The 19,180-nt window shown below is 40.4% G+C and overlaps 1 long non-coding RNA gene across 1 annotated transcript in view; it reads left to right on the forward strand.

Moving 5' to 3' along the window:
- Positions 1 to 19,180, forward strand: part of LOC149874445 (uncharacterized) — a 270,069-nt gene that overhangs the window by 59,585 nt on the left and 191,304 nt on the right. The gene's annotated exons all lie outside the window — the stretch shown is intronic.

The raw sequence follows: 19,180 nt of genomic DNA on the forward strand, positions 1-19,180 counted from the left end.
TTGGGGGGGGGGGGGGATTTAGCTCTGCAAGCAAAACTAGAGCATTTAATAAAAATTGGCTGAATTGTTAGGGTAAGTAGTTGTCATGCCCAAAACTTCTTAATGGAGGACTTCAGTGTTTTAAATGTTGATTGCTTCCATGAATTTGTGTGTAAGTATAGGCAGAGAGGTTACCTAAGAAATTGAATGTGTCTTTTGAGGGAGGTAAAGTTTAAGCACTGTACTAAATAGCTAAATGGTTAAAGGTGTTACTAGGGAGGAGGATTATATTGAAAGACCTGTTGTTTGAAAGGGGAGGGGAGCAGGAAACCCTGTTGGTGTTAGAGGAGAATGGAATGTTTAAAAGAACGGGGTTTGTAATTTCCAGGATAAGGGCGGCTGCTGCAGTCTGGTATAGCTGTGGGAAGCACTGACTCCATTAGACAGCCCACTCACAGGATATAAGGGGGAAGTATGACCAAGTGGGTAGAGGTCACAAAAATGCTGCGTGGTAGGCTGGCTACAGAATTAAGGGCCACTGTGGTCGTATATCCTGAATTTCCATAGCCTAATGCAGTGGGTTTGTAAAGAAGGGCGGATTGCAGGATGCTGGGTGTGTGGACTGTATAGGCAGCTGTTTTTAAACGACAGTGGGTGGAGATTACAGCATTTCGTCTGCTTTTCCTTTGACACCTTTTAAAGATACAGCCCACGATGTTATTTAGGGGTTGGTGCCAACTGCTGCTAGAATAATCTTGCATTAAATCTAAAAATGTGTAGTTTGCCTCAGTATAAAATATAGAAATTGGTTATGAGCAAAAGTTATAGGTTGTTTATACTTTAAAATCATAACTCTTGTGCACAAGTGAAGTACAGAACTTGTGGTTCTCAAGTCCTTTCCATTTCAAATCAACTTCATGCAAGTTCATTAATACATAATTTTTAGGAAGAAAGCCTTAAACATAACATCTTGGGGTAAGAATTGATATTTTTGGTCTTCATCAAAACTTTAAAAATATATTGCTTTCCCTTTCAGGTTTCGTAACTCTAACTCCTGTCTTGCTGCAGTTATGAATGTATTCTGTGTTCAGTATTTTTGCAAGTATTTGGCTCAAAAATGGTGAACAGCTTGTTGTTACTAGTGTCTTTATTTTCCCCTGAAGCACATAGCATTATTTAATTTAAAGGAATAACAAGAATTTGCCTCTAATAGAAGTAATTTTGTTATTTAGAGCCTTCCTTTTGTCTATAAGATTACAAAATGACATTAATTATGTGGTGTTCACTATTTTTGTTCTGGAAAATGCTTGAAAATAATTTTAGATAAAATACTTGGTTATTGGCTTATCTATTTATTAATATATCACCAAAATATTTGCAAAACACCATAGGTTTGAGAAAACAAAAGTGTATGTTGTTTCAAATGATTGTTCGATGCTTTCTTTTTCTTTTTAGAAGAGTAATTCATACTTCAAGTAATGCCCAGTTAGTCAGCTATTGGGCAGCTATTCAGGTTGCCTACCAGCTTACAAACATTGATTTATACCATGACCATCCACATTTGTAGATGACAATGTTTGTGCTCAATGGGGGAGATTCTATAACTATAGATCTTCCAATATATATATATATAAAATACATAGTTCTTTAAAAATGTCTGTGCCTGTGTCTGTCATGGAAATGTTAAAAAATGTTGTTGAATGTCTAGACTTGTTTTCATTGTGAGATCTGGTTATTTCCCATCTCTGGAATACAGGAATTAGATTGAACAAATAGTTTGATGTTGGTGGCTTTATATTAATACTCTTATTAATGTATTATGTGATCTGTATTAGATTGAAGTTTATATAATAATATGGTGTTTCTGTAGGATTTTGTGGTGGGAGGGGTGGGAGTAGTAATGTTGATTTTTGTGTCGCTTTATCCCTTTTGTGGCCTCATGATACAGGCTGCTTGTTGGGGAAAGTAAAGTAATGAGAGAATCACATTTTAAGAGAGGTACTTGTGCAGGTAATATAAGCTTTCTTGGTGAGATTTGGAACCAAGACACACACAGATATTTAAGTCTTGCTGTTGCTTTGAATTAATTGACAAACTACAAAAGAATTTGGCATTCTTGAAAATTTTACCTTTAATCGTAAACTGTTTGCTTGAACAAGATATTGGTGCCATTCATTTTCACTGTGCATTGTGATTCCCAAAGATTCATAGATTTGTTAGGAAAGTGACTGAATCCAGGCAGGCAATAATAGTCTCTTGCTATTAACATTGTTTAGCAAAATTACATTCTGTTGCACATTGCAATTTCAGCTATATTAGTACTAAAGAGGAAACAGTTCTACTTTTAAAAGATCAGGGCAACCTTGTTTATATAATTTAGTGAATATGCATATTTAAAGTGATTTATAGCTCCAATATATTTCCAAAACAAGTCTGATATTTGTGGGAAATGACTTTTTCTAGACTAGTCAGCTGCACTAGAAACAAAAGATTCATAACATTTTGAGAAACATTCTTGCCCATATAGCTAAGCAGTTTCATGTCATATACATGCTTAAATCAGTGGATGACCAGAAAAACAGAAATAAAAGGACAGTATTTTAGTTAGAAACAAGGATTGTGGGTGAAGGGTATGTGGCTTGTAAACTGTAACACATCCTAATTATTGATATGGCTGAATATTCTGTATTACTTTTGGACTCTGACCTGGGGTTTCTTACATTTCTTGTAGGAGATGTGCCTACAAGAGACTTTCCCCTGAGGCTAAGTCTCTACTCTGTAAAGTGGAAGGTCACCCTTTTAAGGGAGAAGGCTTTTTTAGTACCAGAAATTATCAGGTTTTCAAAGAGTGAAAGGGATAAGATACCGTTTTGCTGTTGCATATCTCTTACTGAGAAATATAGTTTCATATGGACCTTCTTAACTGAAGTTTGTATCTCTGTGGGTACAGTCTTTAGGCAGTATTGAAAAACCTAGAATCTATCAAAGGGTTTGATGGGGACTGCCTTCTAGCCAGATAATGTTTCAGAGGATTGCCATAGAGGGTTGGCAGCCTATGGCCCGCAAGCCAGATTCAGGCCACAAAGTGGTCAGATCTTGTCTATAGAGGTCTGATCTGATATGGGAGATTGGTCTTGTGGACCTGTGCCTCACCATGCTTCCCCTTTGCCCTGTGGCACTTCCCTCTGCTGCAGATACCGCTGCTCTGCAGCATCTGAGCTTACCCTTGCTGTAGAGGAGCTGGGAATCTGGAAGCCAGCCAGAGGGAGAGAGGGGTGCAGATTTCCAGCCCAGTGATAGCTTCGTCATAAGCCCTGGCCCATGCTAGCAAAATGGCTGCCGAACCTTGGAGTAAAGCATCAGTAATAAAGTGAACCAGAAATATTAGAGGACTGTAAATTATTTAATTTTATTCAGCATTTGTGGAGTTTGTGTTTTGCCAGATATTAATTTGGCAAGGCTTCAGGCTGGATGGGGAGAATGGTGAATAAAATAGTGAAAAATACTACCAGATAGCATCATCCTTCTTTTGCTCCTGATTTGCCTGCAATTAGAAGAAAATTCTGTGGAACAAATAACAGAGGTGTATCTTTTGAACTATTTTGTACAGTTATACATTAGGGATAAATATCTTTATTACTTTGTTATAGGCAGCTGCGATAGTCTCTTTAACTTTCATTTAAAGAACAGTCATTGGATGAAATTACAATAGTATTCTCAGTCTTCCGGCTTTGCTAACTTTGCATTGTATTATTAAACAAGATCTAACATTTGTTAAGGTCCCAATTATTTTGCAAAAAAGCTCCCTTTTATTGTTATATATAGAGAGATATATATATAGAGAGAGAGAGAGATGTATCTATATAGATAGATCTTTAGATATAGAAATATATCTATATAGATAGATATCTATATAGATATATGTATAGATATATATGTAGAGATGGCATTTACAATGTAAAAGCAGCTCATACCTTAAAATGCTTGAGATATATGGTATAAGCTGCTTTTACATTGTAGATGCCATCTCTACAACATCCAGTAAAACTTGTAGGCAGATATTCTGGTTACATACCTCAGTGTTTGCAACTTTATTAAATGCTAGGATATCTTCTTTAGTCAATACACTCAGTCTTAAATCTCAGTGAAGGCCATCTGCCACCAGGGGATCAAAGGTTGCATGTAAGTTAGGGGCTGTTAAATGTAAGCCTTGAGCTAAACCTCACTTCTGGGGGGACTGGGTTGGTCTGGGGCGGAGCATAATGTCTTCAGATGTTAATTGATTGTGTCTGTCCACACAGCACTTCCCCCTTTGTATAGGTATATTTTTACTACAGAGACTGCTGCTCATGGAGCTGACATCCTATCTTCTTGGCTAGGTTTTTGCAGGTTACTCTGATCTCCTTGCTTCCTTGATTATTCTGTTGTCGATACCTGAGCTAGCTAGTTTAGAGCTATTGCAGGCATGTTTGCAAGAGCCTTAGTCACAGCTGTGTAGATATAGCTTTAGGTCAGCTCACTTTGAGACATTCAAGAGAGAGTGAAGGTCAACCCACCTATACCAGATGGGGTCCCTGCCTATCAGGATGTGGTGATCAATACTTAATCAGTTGTGCTGACCATCATATTTACTCCCTTAGACATATAATCTATTTGAGTGTTGAAAATATGTTGTCATTATTGGTGCATTAGTACCAGGGGGTTGCAGCTAGCTTTACCTGCTAATACCTGCAAATTGTGTCTGAGTAAAATAGCCAGAACAGGAGAAGTAAAGAATGGCTTAAAAAGCAGCTAGCCAATTCTGCACACATACATGAGAATTGTTGTTCCCAAGATCTTAAATATGCACAGTCAGAAACCTGGTAGCTCTAAAATTTATTGGAAGGATGAAGGGGGAGGTGAGAGAGGAAATCTTTCTGTTGCTACTGATAAGGAAGAGGGAATATATCTTAACTTTCTAACTCACTCTGGGCTGCCTTTGAAGCTGGGAATCCCAATTCTTCAAGCCAGTGTTTCAAAAAGTTTTGATACTTGGGGGACAGTTTTTTTTTCTGTATTAAAATTAGTGGCATACTTTATTCTTACACCCAAAAGGTATGCATTTATGGATATTTTTTATTTTTAAAAACATATAACACATTCCATTACCCTGCCAGAGGAAGTCATACCAGTGCTGAGATGTATTTGCTGATTTTTTTTTTTTTTTAATTTAATACATTTTTAAATTTTTTTCTTTAAGCAAAGGATTGGACTCTATGCCAGTGGTTGTCAACATTGTTGGCCTCAAGACACCCCCTTCACAACTTTTCTGAATTTTGCAGCTTCTCAGGTGACATAGTGATATACCTTGACTTTAGCAAGGCTTTGATACTGTCTCCCACAACATTCTTGCAAGCAAGCTAAGCAAGTATGGGTTGGATGAAGGAACTGTAAGGTGGATAGAAAACCAGCTGGATCTTTGTCCTCAGAGGGTAGCAGTCAATGCCTCAATGACTAGTTGGCAGCCGGTATCAAATGGAGTGCCCTAGAGCTCTATCTTGGGGCCAGTTTTGTTCAACATTTTCACCAATGACCTGGAAGATGGGATAGAGTGAACCCTCAGCAAGATTGCAGATGACACCAAGCTGGGGGGGTTTAGTAGATATGTTAGAGGGTAGAGCTAGGATTCAGAGAGACCTCAACAGGACTGGACCAAAAGAAATCTTATGAGGTTCAGTAAGGACAAGTGCAAAGTCCTGCACAGAGAATGGAACAATCCCATGCACCAGTACAGACTGGGGACCAACTGGCTAAGCAGTTTCTCTGCAAAAAAGAACCTGGGGTTACAGCCGGCAATAAACTGAATATGAGCCAACAGTGTGAACTTGTTGCAAAGAAGGCTAACAGCATACTGGCTGCATTAGTAGGAGTGTTGCCAGCAAATTGAGGGAAGTGATTCTTCCCTTCTACTCTGCACTGGTGAGGACATATCTGGAGTGCTGTGTCCACCTTTGGGACCCCCACTACAGAAGGGATGTGGCCAAATTGGAGCGAGTCCAGTGGAGGGCACCAAAAATGGTTAGGGGTCTGGGGTCATGACTTCTGAGAAGAGACTGGGGAACTGGGTTTATTTAGTCTGGAAAATGGAAAGACTGAGGGGGGATTTAATAGTAACCTTCAACTCCCTGAAGGGGGGCTTAAAAGAGGATGGAGCTATACTGTTCTCAGTGGTGGCAGATGACAGAACAAGGAACAACAGTCTCAATTTACAAGGGAAGGTTAGGTTAGATATTAGGATAAACTTTTTCACTAGAAGGGTAGTAAAACACTCAAACAGGTGTACCAAGAGAGGTTGTGAACTCTTCACCCTTGGAGGTTTTTAAGTCCCAGCTAGACAAAGCCTTGGCATGGATGATTTGGTTGAGGATGGTCCTGCTTTGAGTAGGGAGTTGGACTAGATGACCTCCTGGTGTCCCTTTCAGCCCTAATTTTCTATGATTCTATTGGTCTAAATTCAGAAAAGATCTGGAGGGGGGCCTTGAGGCTAAAAAAGTTGAATTAGTGCTTTAGCTGATGCCACTTAATGTCAGCAGAGGCAGGATGTCACCCAGCTGTCCCTTACTCTTTCTGCTATCTGCCCCCTTCCCATTTCTTTATCTGTACCTCAGAGGGGCAAGGGCATCCTCCACTTCTGGAGCTACTTCTGCAGGGTTTTATGTGCGAGCAAACAACACTGTGGCCCCTGCTGCCAAGCCCGGAAGAGTGGGAGTAGCGGTGTGACTATTTGTGGCTAAGAACAGAGGTTCAAAAAGCCAAGGCAGAAGTGCTCTAAGTGCCCTAGGTTGTCAGGGAGGGAACAGAACAGATATTCTGCCCCCTTTCATAGCTGGTGGCAGGGGGTGGAGAAGTAGGGTGACTATACTGACAGAGGCCAGCAGTCTAGAGGTGCTCAAGTATGCCTTCCAGTACCTGGGCCACACCTGATCGGCTAGCTTGTTCCCCTCCCATGCCAGCACCCCACCAGAGGCCAGCTCTGTAGCAGCAGAGTGACTCCCTCACCTGTGCTGGCTGGCTCATATGGGCCTGGACCCACATGGTGGGGACATCTGCGCCCCCACCAGTGCACCATGTCCAGTGAAAAAACCCCAAGCCCCAGGCATCATGGCAGCTATGGTTCCTAGGGCCCAAGGGTGTGTGAAACCCCTGGACCCTGGGGATGCAGACCACAGTGTGGGAGCCAGGGCCAGTGGCTCCACTCCCCCATTTCTCCCCTGCAGCTGAGAGGCAGGGTCTGGGGGCAGGGCTTGAGCAAGTAGCTCTGCAACCGGGCCAAGCTGGACAGTGAGGGGGAAAGCCCCTGCCATGCAAAGCTATTCAGACCCTAGCTTGAGGGGTGGGGTACTGGATCTGGTGGGGGAGGGATTCATTCACCCCGTTGTGCACCTTCTGTGCTGCCACTGGCTTGGCTGGAAAAGAGAGGCTTTGCTGCCTCAGCTCTGTGACAGGCCAGGGGCTGGGGTTGCTTGGCTTGGCCGGAGCAGACAAGCTGGGGCAGAGGCTAGCCCATCCTCCCTGCAAGGAAGGATTAGTGGGGACCTGCAAAGCATCCTGGGATGTCAGGAGACTGCAAGTTAACTTGATTTTGGAGGGGATCTGGTACTGAAGTTCAATAACTGGTTTATAATTGCAGATGATACCAAGTTATAGGGCTAAGTTAACACCGGAGGGCAGGGAGCAGATAGAGGCTGATTTGGACAGGTTGGATCAATGGGCAGAATGAAATCAGATGAAATTCAACAAAGATAAATGCAAGGTACTCCACCTAGGAAGGAGGAATCCCCAGCACACCTATAGGTTGGGGGACGACCTCCTCAGCAGTTCAGTGGCTGAGAGGGATCTTGGTCATAGTTGACTCCAAGATGAACATGAGCCGGCAGTGTAATGAAGACATTAACAAGGCCAATAGCACCTTGTCGTGCATTAGCAGATGCATGACCGACAGACTGAGGGAGGTGATGCTCCCCCTTTATGCCACATTGGTCAGGCTGCAGTTGGAGTACTGTGTCCAGTTTTGGGTGCCACACTTCAAGAGGGACACGGAGAATCTGGAGAGGGTCCAGAGGAGGGCCACTCACATGATTAGTAGCTTCCGTGAAAGATCCTACAAGGGGAGGTTGAGGGATCTGGATCTCTTTGGCCTTCACAGGACACGGCTGAGAGGGGATCTTGTAGCCACCTATAAGTTTATCAAGGGAGGACAACAGGGAATTTTAGAAGCGCTATTTACCAGAGCATCCCTAGGAGCAACTAGGAATAATGGATATAAACCAGTGGAGAGTAGATTCAGGTTAGACATTAGGAAAAAAATTTTTACAGCGAGGGTGGTCAGAATCTGGAATCAGCTTCCAAGAGAGGTGGTACTATTGCCTAACTTAGAGGTCTTCAAGAGGAGGCTTGATAGATACCTGGCTGGGGTCATCTGACCTTGGTCCTCTTTCCTGCCAGGGACAGTGGGTCGGACACAATGATCCTTTGTGGTCCCTTCCGACTCTATAATCTATGAAACTATGAATTTAAATCAGTTAAGTCTGATACTACATCAATTCAGATCTATCTTAGGCTGGGTTCGGCAATTTTTATACTAGTCTGTATGCACTTCACTACTGTTCTGTTACAGGTTTAGACCAGTTTCTGATCACTTATACCCATTTATGCATAATTTCTGTCCCTAACCTGTGTGTCTGCCCTCTCACATTGGAGCAAGGTGCTGGGAGCATGGGGATGGCTGCCACAGGGGCTGGCTGGGGGCAGGGAAAGGTGGTAGAAGTGATAGCAGTTCCCAGAAGAGCAGCCACAGCCACTGCTGAAGTAGCTGAGACCTATGCAGGATGCTGGACAGGGAAGGAAAGCATTTATCTCATCACACAGAGGGATTTTACAGCATACTTTTGTTGCTCTCATGGCATGCTCTTTGGGAACTGGTGCTTTAAGCTGTACTGAGTGAAAACAACATATTTGCTGTTAAATTGTATAACATGACCTGCATCAGAGTGGAAATTGAAGGGGGTTTTTTGCGGGGGGGAGGGGATTGGGAGAGCTCTTAATTTTACAGCTGCCCTCTCATTTCTAGTTATTACTGCAATTTCTAAAACAATAGAAAGTGATTCAAAGAATTCAATTTCTAATATAACTACCCATCAGAAATTTTAATATGCCTTGTTTCTGTATCCTTCTCTCATTTCACATGTACCTGCCAGGGAGTGAGTGAAGAATACTGAGTATTGGGATGCTTTCTATTTTTTACGAAATACAGTTGATTTTTATTTTCACTAAAGAAAATACATAGAAGCATTAAATATTTTTGGCAAACTTAAGAGGGCTGCAGTTTGACAGCTTCTCTTTAAAAGCTACATGCTCTTTTAACTTGATTCTAAAATGCTACTTTGTTATGCATGGACCTGTTCAAATGATTTTTTATATACTAGTGCACATACAGGAAGGGCTATAGGTTTGAAGAATTAATCTACGTTATTTTTTAAAATAAGTTAATCATTTTGAATGTTATGAAGGAACATAAAGAAAAGAAGTGCTCAAGCTAGGGTAAAGAAATAAGTACTTTTAAGATTAAACATCTTTTTAATGGAGTATTAGGCCCTAACTGGCTTAACCTTAAGTAATGGGGAGGGCTGGATTCAAGCAAATCCATCCCATGTCTTAGCTGATAGAGATGTACACAGTATTACTACTTGATATATATTCTAAACACTATTAAAGAACAAAGTAAGTAAATTACATGATTTGAATCCTCTGAAGTTATTTTAAAGATTTTGGTGTTGTTTGGTTCTGATACCCTTGCTTACAGTGTGTTGATTTAGGACTCTCCAAAAAAACAAAATACAAACATTTATCTTTATTACTCACAGTACTGCAGCATACTTGCGGTTTAGCTTTTGCCAAATATTTCAATGTATAGCCACAGACTCTATCTGGGTGGCACAAACAAAAATAAAGTCTTTCTATGATGACTTGTTTTGGAAGTAGGAGCATTCCTGCCTCCATTAAGTAGGGAGGTATATTTGTATGCATACCTGCATAACTCTTCTGTATCCCAAAGTGACAGAAGACCACATCAGAAACAGATCTCTAAATGTATCTTATTAGCAACAAGAACCCACATTGTGATTGATACTGTACAAACTGTACATACATAGAACAGACTGTCTCTGCCCTAAGAAGGGTGCTGTCAAACAGATAAATACAAATAAGTCCTGCTAGGCTATTCAGAAGTGTTGAGTTATTGTATGTTCTTGCATACCATGCACCCCTAAATATGACACACCTTGTTTTTTGGGAAGGAAGGATAGGAAAAAAAATTCCCAAAGGAATGGCTGCCAAAGCAAAGACAGATCTCAATCTTCAACTCACGCACCCTCCCTTTCCTGCTTAACCAAAAGCTGAAACCTCAGCTGCTGCTGAGCACAGGTCTCCATGTGTAGATCTATAATTTTGAAAAGAACTAGAAACAGTCTGCAAGTTGTGGAAAGGAGACAAGAAACCAGGAGGAGGTAGCAGGCAGCAAAATTGCCACAAGAAAGATTAACTTGATTAGTGGAACATCAAGACTATTAAAAATGAATGATGATTGTTAATACCGATGACGTAAAGAAAAATGAGCCATTAAGTCAACTGACCCTCTTAACTGCCTGAAAAGAAATTCCATTCGTGTTGCTGGGTGGAGCAGGGATCAAAGTAGGGCATTTCTATTCTGGGCATAATATGTTTCCCCACTTGAGATGCACCCCAATTTGGGGACTTTTTTCTCCAAAAAAATAAAAAGGGCATGTGGTATGTGAGTACATATGGTATTTTGGTTTTTTATAATTGCTTTCTCAAACATATCCTACTGATATTTAATGAGATAGAGAAGCATCTGACGTACAAGTTTGTCTGGGCTCTGCTAATCTGTGCAAGTCAAATACCTTCTCCATCCATCTCAAAAAAAATCAGGCATATCATAACAGGGCAGAAAAGAAATATCTTGAAGAACACTCTTGGAACATATCTAAATTTTAAAATAACAAATTTTGCAAGTTGTGAGATTAGTTAAGTACCTGTATGTTTACCCCCGATGAATATCCAATAAAAATTGGTGTTTACTCAGCCAATATTGTGATCTTGAGGTTTGAAATAGAAGTTTTCCTTAAGTTTTTTTTATCACCTGATTCAAGAAAATAAATGTAAGATCATCATGGAAAAATGCTTTTATTAGTGATGGTGTTTCCTTTTATGCTCCAAATATATATTTGGAAGTCCCTTCTTTTTAGAGTGTGCTTTTTCATTGCTTTTTTTAAAAGTATTTCTGGAGTAGTAAAAACAGACAGTACATGTGACTTTTTTTAAAAGAGCTAAAACAGAATTGTTTTTTCTATAGCTTCTCTGAGATCCAAAGAATCCAACAGTACTTGGGGGAAATGGGTACTGGAAATGTAGGACCTCATCCAAATCCAATTGGTTCACTGGATTATTATTTCTGTGACCTTTGGATAGACCCATGATGATCTGATAAGCAAATGAAGCTATCATTATGCATTTAGCTCAGATGCAGGGAAACTGTATTGACCAAGTGGAGTGTTGTGGGTGATGTCAGGATTTTTTTTTAAGTCTTGTTTGTGTGTAGCATCTAGACAGTTAAGGAGAACAGTTGGGAAGTCTCTTTTTAATAGCTAATTTAAGCCCAATACTTCAAAATGTGCAAAAGTCTATATCAATAAATCACAATTTGATTACTTTCTTGGTCATGGAATGGAATGTGCCCAATGGCTAGAATGCTACACTTTCCATGACATAACTAGTTCAGAATAACTACATTACTAAAACTATTCTGTATTTTCAGGAATTACCATGTCTATTGTCTAAAACCTATAAAAATGGGAACTGTTTTACAGATCGGTTTTGGTGCTGATGAATAGACTTGGTCCAGCTTTACCAAAAAGTATATATTTTTGTGGAGGGCTACTCATTCCTAATAACATCTCCAACTGTAGACCAAAACAACAGTACAAATTTAGAGCACAATGACGTATGGATAGTGGTTATCAATTTAATTGGAGATCTAAAACTACAGCATTAATACACATGCTGCTTTATTATAAATACAAATGACTGCTGTAAAACTGCAGTTATGAAGATGATGTTGCTTCCCTTTTGAGTGAGAGATGTTCATTGTCTTCTGTGGTTGAGTTCTGGCCATTTTGTACTCTTCTGTAAAATGGTACAACAGCTTGCTGGTAAATGCTATTGTTAGAGATTATCAGTGATCTTCTTTTTATAGGTAGGAGATGGTTAGATGAACCCCTACAGGAGTGTGGCTACATGGGCCTCTGCTAAAGGAAACGTTTTGTGGGAATGAAAGTATTGTCAATCAGATCTCTAGTTCTTACATTGTTGGAATAACTCTCTGGACCGTTACATTCCATGATTCCCGGGTATAGCAGTGATACTACCGTTACCCTTTGGTAATGGAAAGAAGTCACTTATTCTTGAGCTTTGGTTAAATTAAAAAGCTTAACATCTGGGGATTCAGGAGAATCCCCAGACAAGTATCATTTCCCCACTTATCCAGATGGAGAAACAAGAAAGTTTGAAATAAGTGAATGGCTTACATCTCATGTAGTTTGATATAGATGTGTATGTCTGGAAATTGGGCCCTTGATAGTGAAATTTGCCTCAATTTGTGGATTATCAATCAGCTGATATCCAGACATGCTATAAGTATCTTAATTTTCTTTCCCTCTAGGCATATGGTAGGGAATGACTCTAGAATTGTACAGCGATTTGTTTGGATGAAGTCAATTTCAAATGATTTATTTTTTAACTTCAATATGGCAGAAAACCAATTTGTTTTTAAGATGCTGCATTCACATTAAACAATGTTTCCTCTGTATTAGAAACTTGAAGATAAATATGTCAACATCCTGGAATACTAAAACCTTAAACTAGTTTTTAAAAATGACAAAGATTTTTGAGGGTGATATGGTTTTTTTAAAGACAGAATTTGGTTTATGTTCTGGATTAATTTCTTGGCTATCTATCATAAATTAATATATGGGTGTTGGTTGTAGCCATGTTGATCTGAGGACATAGGCAGACACGGTCCTTTGGGTAAATCTGAATGGTCTAATACAAGATATCAGATTTACCCAAAGAACCTTGTCTATCATAAATTAATGGTATTTGTTGAAATTCTTGTAATGAAAACAATGCAAAAAGAGGTTTCACATTTTACTTATTTTTGGTATGGCATATTTAAAAGTAAACATAATGGCTGGGGACAGAAGTTACACAACAACTGGTTTAAGTGATTGGTAACTGTTTTAAACCAGTAACAGAACAGAATTTCAGTGCACGTAAAACACTTTCAAAATGGCCAAACCTGGTTGAATGTAGTATCAGACTTAACTGATTTAGGTCAAACTGGTTTATGGAACTTCTGTCCTAGACCCCTTACTGGTTCAAGTTATCTCACAGTCCCCCAGCATCCCAGGATGCTTTGCAGCCCTGGGCTATACTGTCCAGCTGCTTATTTGTTTCAGCAGTTGCCACAAGAGGGAGGGAGAAACCCTGTGGGCTGTGTGCACTGGGGAGCCCAGCATGGGGGCACTGGGGATCCCCTGCCCTGGGGGGCTTTCCCTCACCCTGATGCAGTGTCCCCCAGCCTGGTGTACCACCAGGGAGCTGAGAGGAATTCTTTCCCTCCTGAACCCCAGAGCTGCTTGCCACAGCTCCTGCAAGCCTCAGCAGCTGGGAGGGGGAACAGGGAATTCCCTTCAGCTCCTCAGAGCTGCCTGGGCTGGGAACCCAGGTTGGGGAAACCTCCTGATGGGGAGGCTCTCCTAAGGTGGGCCAGCACTGGGCAGAAGGCTCCTTTACCCGGTGTGTGAGGACAGCAGGGGTTGGGGACACTTGGCTGGGCTGACAATGGCCAGCAGGCTGAAAGACATGCTCTGGTGCCCTCTGCCTACTGACCTGGGTTAGTGCAGGCCTCTCCCTGCCTTTCCCAATTGAAAATGAAACATTAGTTCAGTTGGCTATCGGTTCAACTTACACAGCTTAGAGGAAGCTGCCTAGACTGAATTGATTCTGCCTTGGGCTTTTGACTGTCTGTACTTAGCTAATCAGTTGATCTCAGCATCATAATAGCTAGAATTCTGTAATGGTCTTTTCCATGGTGTCATCACTCAGAGAAAGACCAACTGAAAGGAATAATGAGCATTTTCTGTTTTGTGTACTTCACTTAATATATTATCTTCATTAGAATGACTAGTTGCCTGCTGTATTTTAAGATCTCTATTCTACATAACTACACTCTCAAATTGGACTTGAGCACTATAATCAAAATGCCAGTGACTTTACCAATAGAGGTTCCTTTTACTTTGTATGTGGGGCAAAAAGGCATCTAACAGATTGTTAAACATGTTTCTGTTTCTAGGCCAGTGATTCTCAGCCAGGGTAAAAAAATATTTACAACAGAGACTTTCAACCTTTTTTGGTTGGTGTACCTTTGGCAGCTGGTCGAGAAGCAGGGAGTCCCCCTTGAGAAAGGGCTTGAGGACCACCAAGATCTGGGAGATGGTATCCATCCACTAACCAGTCTCCTCCTCCACCACAGGCACTGCCAATGAACCCCGGAACATGTACCCCTGGTTGACAACACCTGATTTGCAAGATAAACCTAGAGATTTCAAATAGAAAATAGTGTTAAAAACATTCTGACCTGTTGTGGTCTTGCTGAAAAGAGAATTGCTCTATTATTTTTCTTCACTCAAAAATGAGTGAAAACTAAGACCTGACATTTTTCAAGCGATGCCTTGACTGAATATGGATACCTTGAGGTGAGAAAAAGTCTAAGAACCACTGTTCCAGGTACTAATTTGCAATAGGAAAAAAAAATTAAAGGAAAAGTCTAGCTCCTGATAATTTTTTTGTATGAAGTGTATTGTTTAATAAAATTGTTACATCTTGTGGCAGTAACTCTTCAAAGGAGGCAGTAATTGCAATTAATTTTTAGTCTGTGCCACATATTTGATGATAGCTCTGATTCATGCTATTGTATTCTCTCTTCCTTCACCCACAGCAAAACAAACTTAATTTGATTCATACCCTTAGGAAAAAAATTCAAAATTACTCACATGGTTATGATTCAGCTCTTGGCACAGAACTCTGTTCTCCTCCATCCTCCTCTTCTCCCACCCAAACCACCCCCAGCCTCACCCACTGTATATTTATGTCATTGCAATCTGAAAATGTAGTGTGGCTGTTCAAAAACAGGGTAAAAGAAATGTTTTTCCAAAGTGCTGTATTACTTATATCTATATGAGTTTAACAAGGTTTCTTGGTGACTAGTGATATGGAGGCAGCAGAGGTATTCTCTGTATGTGTGTGTTTGAAGTAATGTGAAAAGCAGTACTGTGTTATAGTTGGTTTTAACAGCTAAGAACAGCTGCAATACTGTATAAAGCTACCTGCAATACTGTATAAATATGCAGGCATTCTCCCTTTTCTGAACGATCAAATTAATAAATGTAACTTTCTGAAGGGTCCTGTGTGCTTTAATGATTTACGCAGAGAAAAACCCTTGTCTCTCACTAGGTAAAAGGAGAAAAAATATACCCTTAATGAGCTGGGTTTTTTAATGTTGACATATGTTGAAACTTTTAACTTTTTTGGTGCTGAAAGCTTTCCTAACATGACTTTATAACAGCTTGCCCTGTTCCCTGTAACTTGCATCCCTTCTTTAAAATGTAAGCTACCATATTTACCATGAAGTAACCATGAACATGGGAAATTACTGTAGACTGGGTGACATGCTGGAAGTTCATATCCCAGCCTCACTTCCTAAGAGCTTATTTGTGTGCCCATATGCTAACAATCATTAAAAGGGAATATGGGAGAGGAACATAAGGGTCCAATGTTCACAAGTGATGACCACCCACAATTCTACTTGAAATCCAATAGTTGTTCATCACCTGTGAAATTTGACCCTTATGTACCTGTACTGATGAGCACAGCAGAGTTGACACAATGATGCTAGACATAAGTCAGCCTCTGCTCTCTCCCTCGCACCCCAGGTGATGCCTCTTACTGCATGTCTAACTCTCATATCCTGCTGCCACTGATTGCCTCACTATTGGCTGGGCTAAACTGCTTCTCTTTGGAAGGGGTGGGATTCCTCAGTGAATTAGCACTAACTTCTGTGATAACTTGCTCCAGAGTTTGCTCCCATTTCTCAGGGGAGCAGGCAGTGGGAAGACACCTGTTTTTTCCTTTTTTCCCAGCCTGGCTTATACCTGGCTCAGAGTCCCAGTTCTTACAGTGTTATTGTGAATGGGCTTCACCCAAGAAAAGGACAGCAGTTTGCTCAGGTGTTCTAACACTGTTGTCTGTCTTTCTTTTTACTATAATTTTTTTTTGCAAAAGGGAGGGACCTCTGGACGGTAAGTATTTAGCAGGGATAATAGTTTGCCATGGGAAGTGCTGTGGTGGAAGGCAGAAGTGGTTCTTGGTTATACCAGACAGTATTGTACCCTCTTCTCTCTTGCACAGTTGCCTACTGATCACGGCTCAGACACCATGAGCATAGCGTAATAATTTAGATAATTGTCTACCTTTTACTTTGGGCTACAAAAACAAGGAACTTGCATTTTGTCAGCAGTGGAGATAGGGAATCTTAGTGAAACTGAAGGAAAAGGTAGACAAGAAATTGTGGGAGGAAAGGTTTCTTTACCTAAATCAACTAGGGGTTCTTTCAAAGTTACAGTTATGTTTTTCTCTCTCTAAAAACAGCAGGTTGTTTTAATTTCTGGAGATCCCAGTGTCAAAAAACCCTGCATCTTAAAATAGGACAGCACACACTGCAGCAGCATGAGCCACCAGAAACCAGAGCCTGGCCAGGCAGAGCCACACTCCAGCTGCCAGCCAGGGTCTGTGCTGCTGGATTGCTGTAGCCCCCGGAGGCCCTCAGGACCCCAGGCAAGGCTGCTGGGGCCAGCCCAGGTGCTGGCCCAAGCCTCCGCTACCACACTAGGGGCAATGTGCTGCACACGTGCATGGGCTTTTCCTGTGGAGAAGCAGCAGTTGCATTTTGCCGCTGCTGTTTGTCCCCAGGGAACCACACATTCCCATTTGTGAGGATGTGCCCAGTGTGTTCTAATTGATTCTACCTGGGATAGAGAGTTAAGACATTAAAAGTTTGAAATTTTTACCTGTGACCTTCTGCACGTCACTTAGCTGCTCCATTTCTCCACATATAGAAAGGAGTCTGAAGATACCTATTTCACAGGAGTGCTATGAAGGCTTACTTTACTACCCCAAAGTTTCTCATTCATGAATAACTTGCTGAAAGGAGTTCATCTCTTCTATGCTTTGTCTGACATTTCTCAAATTAACCATAACTACCTGACATAGAATAGCTGGAATATTTTTAGTCTGTATTATCTGAGTTGCGCATTTTTCTGTCCTCAAAGAACATGTACAACATAAAATTTTGCTTTCGTAAAAATAATCTAAATTATGTGAACATTTCATAATGAATGGTAGGGAGAAAGGAGCCTTCACACAACCCTTCCCTTTGCTATGCCCCGTCCCCTTGAATAAAGAAACTTCACTTAGCCTAGCAAACCTGAATTTAAAAAGGGGATTATGCCCCTCAAAATACATTAGGACCCAATCATTAGGGAGAGAGAGATGAGGCATTTAAGATAAAAGGCAATGTTGTCATAGGAATAAATTAGAATAAACTGACTAGGATTAAAAGTAGGCTGAGAATTAGAAGTCATTTAACTACCAGAGGAATGATGTTCTGAAACAACCTTCCAATGGGAGTAGTGGTGGTAAACAACCTAACTAGTTTTCAGGATGAAACTAGATTGATTCATAAAAGTAATTAAAGGTTGTTGATGGCTGTGATAGTGGGGAATAATGACCCAAAAGGATGCTTCCATTCTGATATTCATCTGAAAAAGTTAGGAACATACTACTTTAGATTTCTTCTTGAACTCTATAACAAGAATTTTAATTAGTGTTTATTGATTTGTTAAGAGTTTTAAACAAGAAAAATCAGCTTTGGACACTGAAGAGATCATGCAAGGGGTATTCAAGAAGACAGAGTGCCTCTAAGCAGGTGTAGGAAGATTCTTATTTTTTTCAATAATCTTATCTGGTGATTCCTTAGTCTACTTAAGAATGCTTTCTTGAACAAACCTCATTAGAAGATAAGGGCCAATTGTAGGTAGTCTGGCAATTTGAATAAAATGAATTCAGAATATAGATAATATGGGATTAAAATAGGATTGCCTCATTTTAAAAATAACAGTAGATGGAAACTCACAAAGCAACTGGCTACAAAATATTAATTTAAAATAGAAATCAAATTTTTGATGTTGATGTAAAAACATAAAACATATTTTCTGTTAGCCACATGCTATTCCAATTTAAAACAGTGGGGTGTTTTGGGGTGGGTGGAGGGGAGGAAATAGTGGCTTAATAGAAATATTCCCTAGGTTAAATTTGGCCACTTTTAGGAATTAGCTGAGCCCTTGGACATATCACCCGATCTTAAATATTGGTTCAGTTCCTTTCTGGGTTTGATCTCAGTCATTTTTACCTTGTGGTAAAATGAAAGTACCTTGTCTCCATTGTGTGTTACTTAACATTGCTGATGTGTTAGTTACCCCAAGATAAACATGCACACCTTTTTAGGGATGAAGACAAACCCTGAGTCATCCTTACAAAGGATTCTACTCCCCATTTCAAGAAGCCTGTTGTTCTGTGGGAGTGAGGCAATTTTTGAGTCATCTTCAATGGCTGAACTGGCATACGCTTCCTACCCATAAATAGGGATTGGCAAGAATCAGCAGTAGCAGGCAGCCTTGCAGTTTTTCCAGTTTTGTCTCTAACAGCATTTATTGCAGCCATCTCATGTTCATAACTATATACATTTCTTTATGGTACAAAAGCGGAGTTGAAGTGTGGTACAGTTCTGAGGTGGTCTCATTCGCTTTCCCTTTCCCCCCCATCACATAGTGACTTCAGATATTACTCTGTGCACTTTAAAAAAAAGATTTGTAGACAGTTGGGATAGTCTTCAACAGTGTTCAAGTTTTGATTTAGCAATTAAGCTTCTGCAGCTTTCTTAAAACACATACTTAAATGTTATGAAGAATTG

This window comes from Crocodylus siamensis, chromosome 1 (assembly GCF_052110815.1).
Source record: "Crocodylus siamensis isolate JL-2025a chromosome 1, ASM5211081v1, whole genome shotgun sequence".
Lineage (NCBI taxonomy): Eukaryota > Metazoa > Chordata > Crocodylia > Crocodylidae > Crocodylus > Crocodylus siamensis.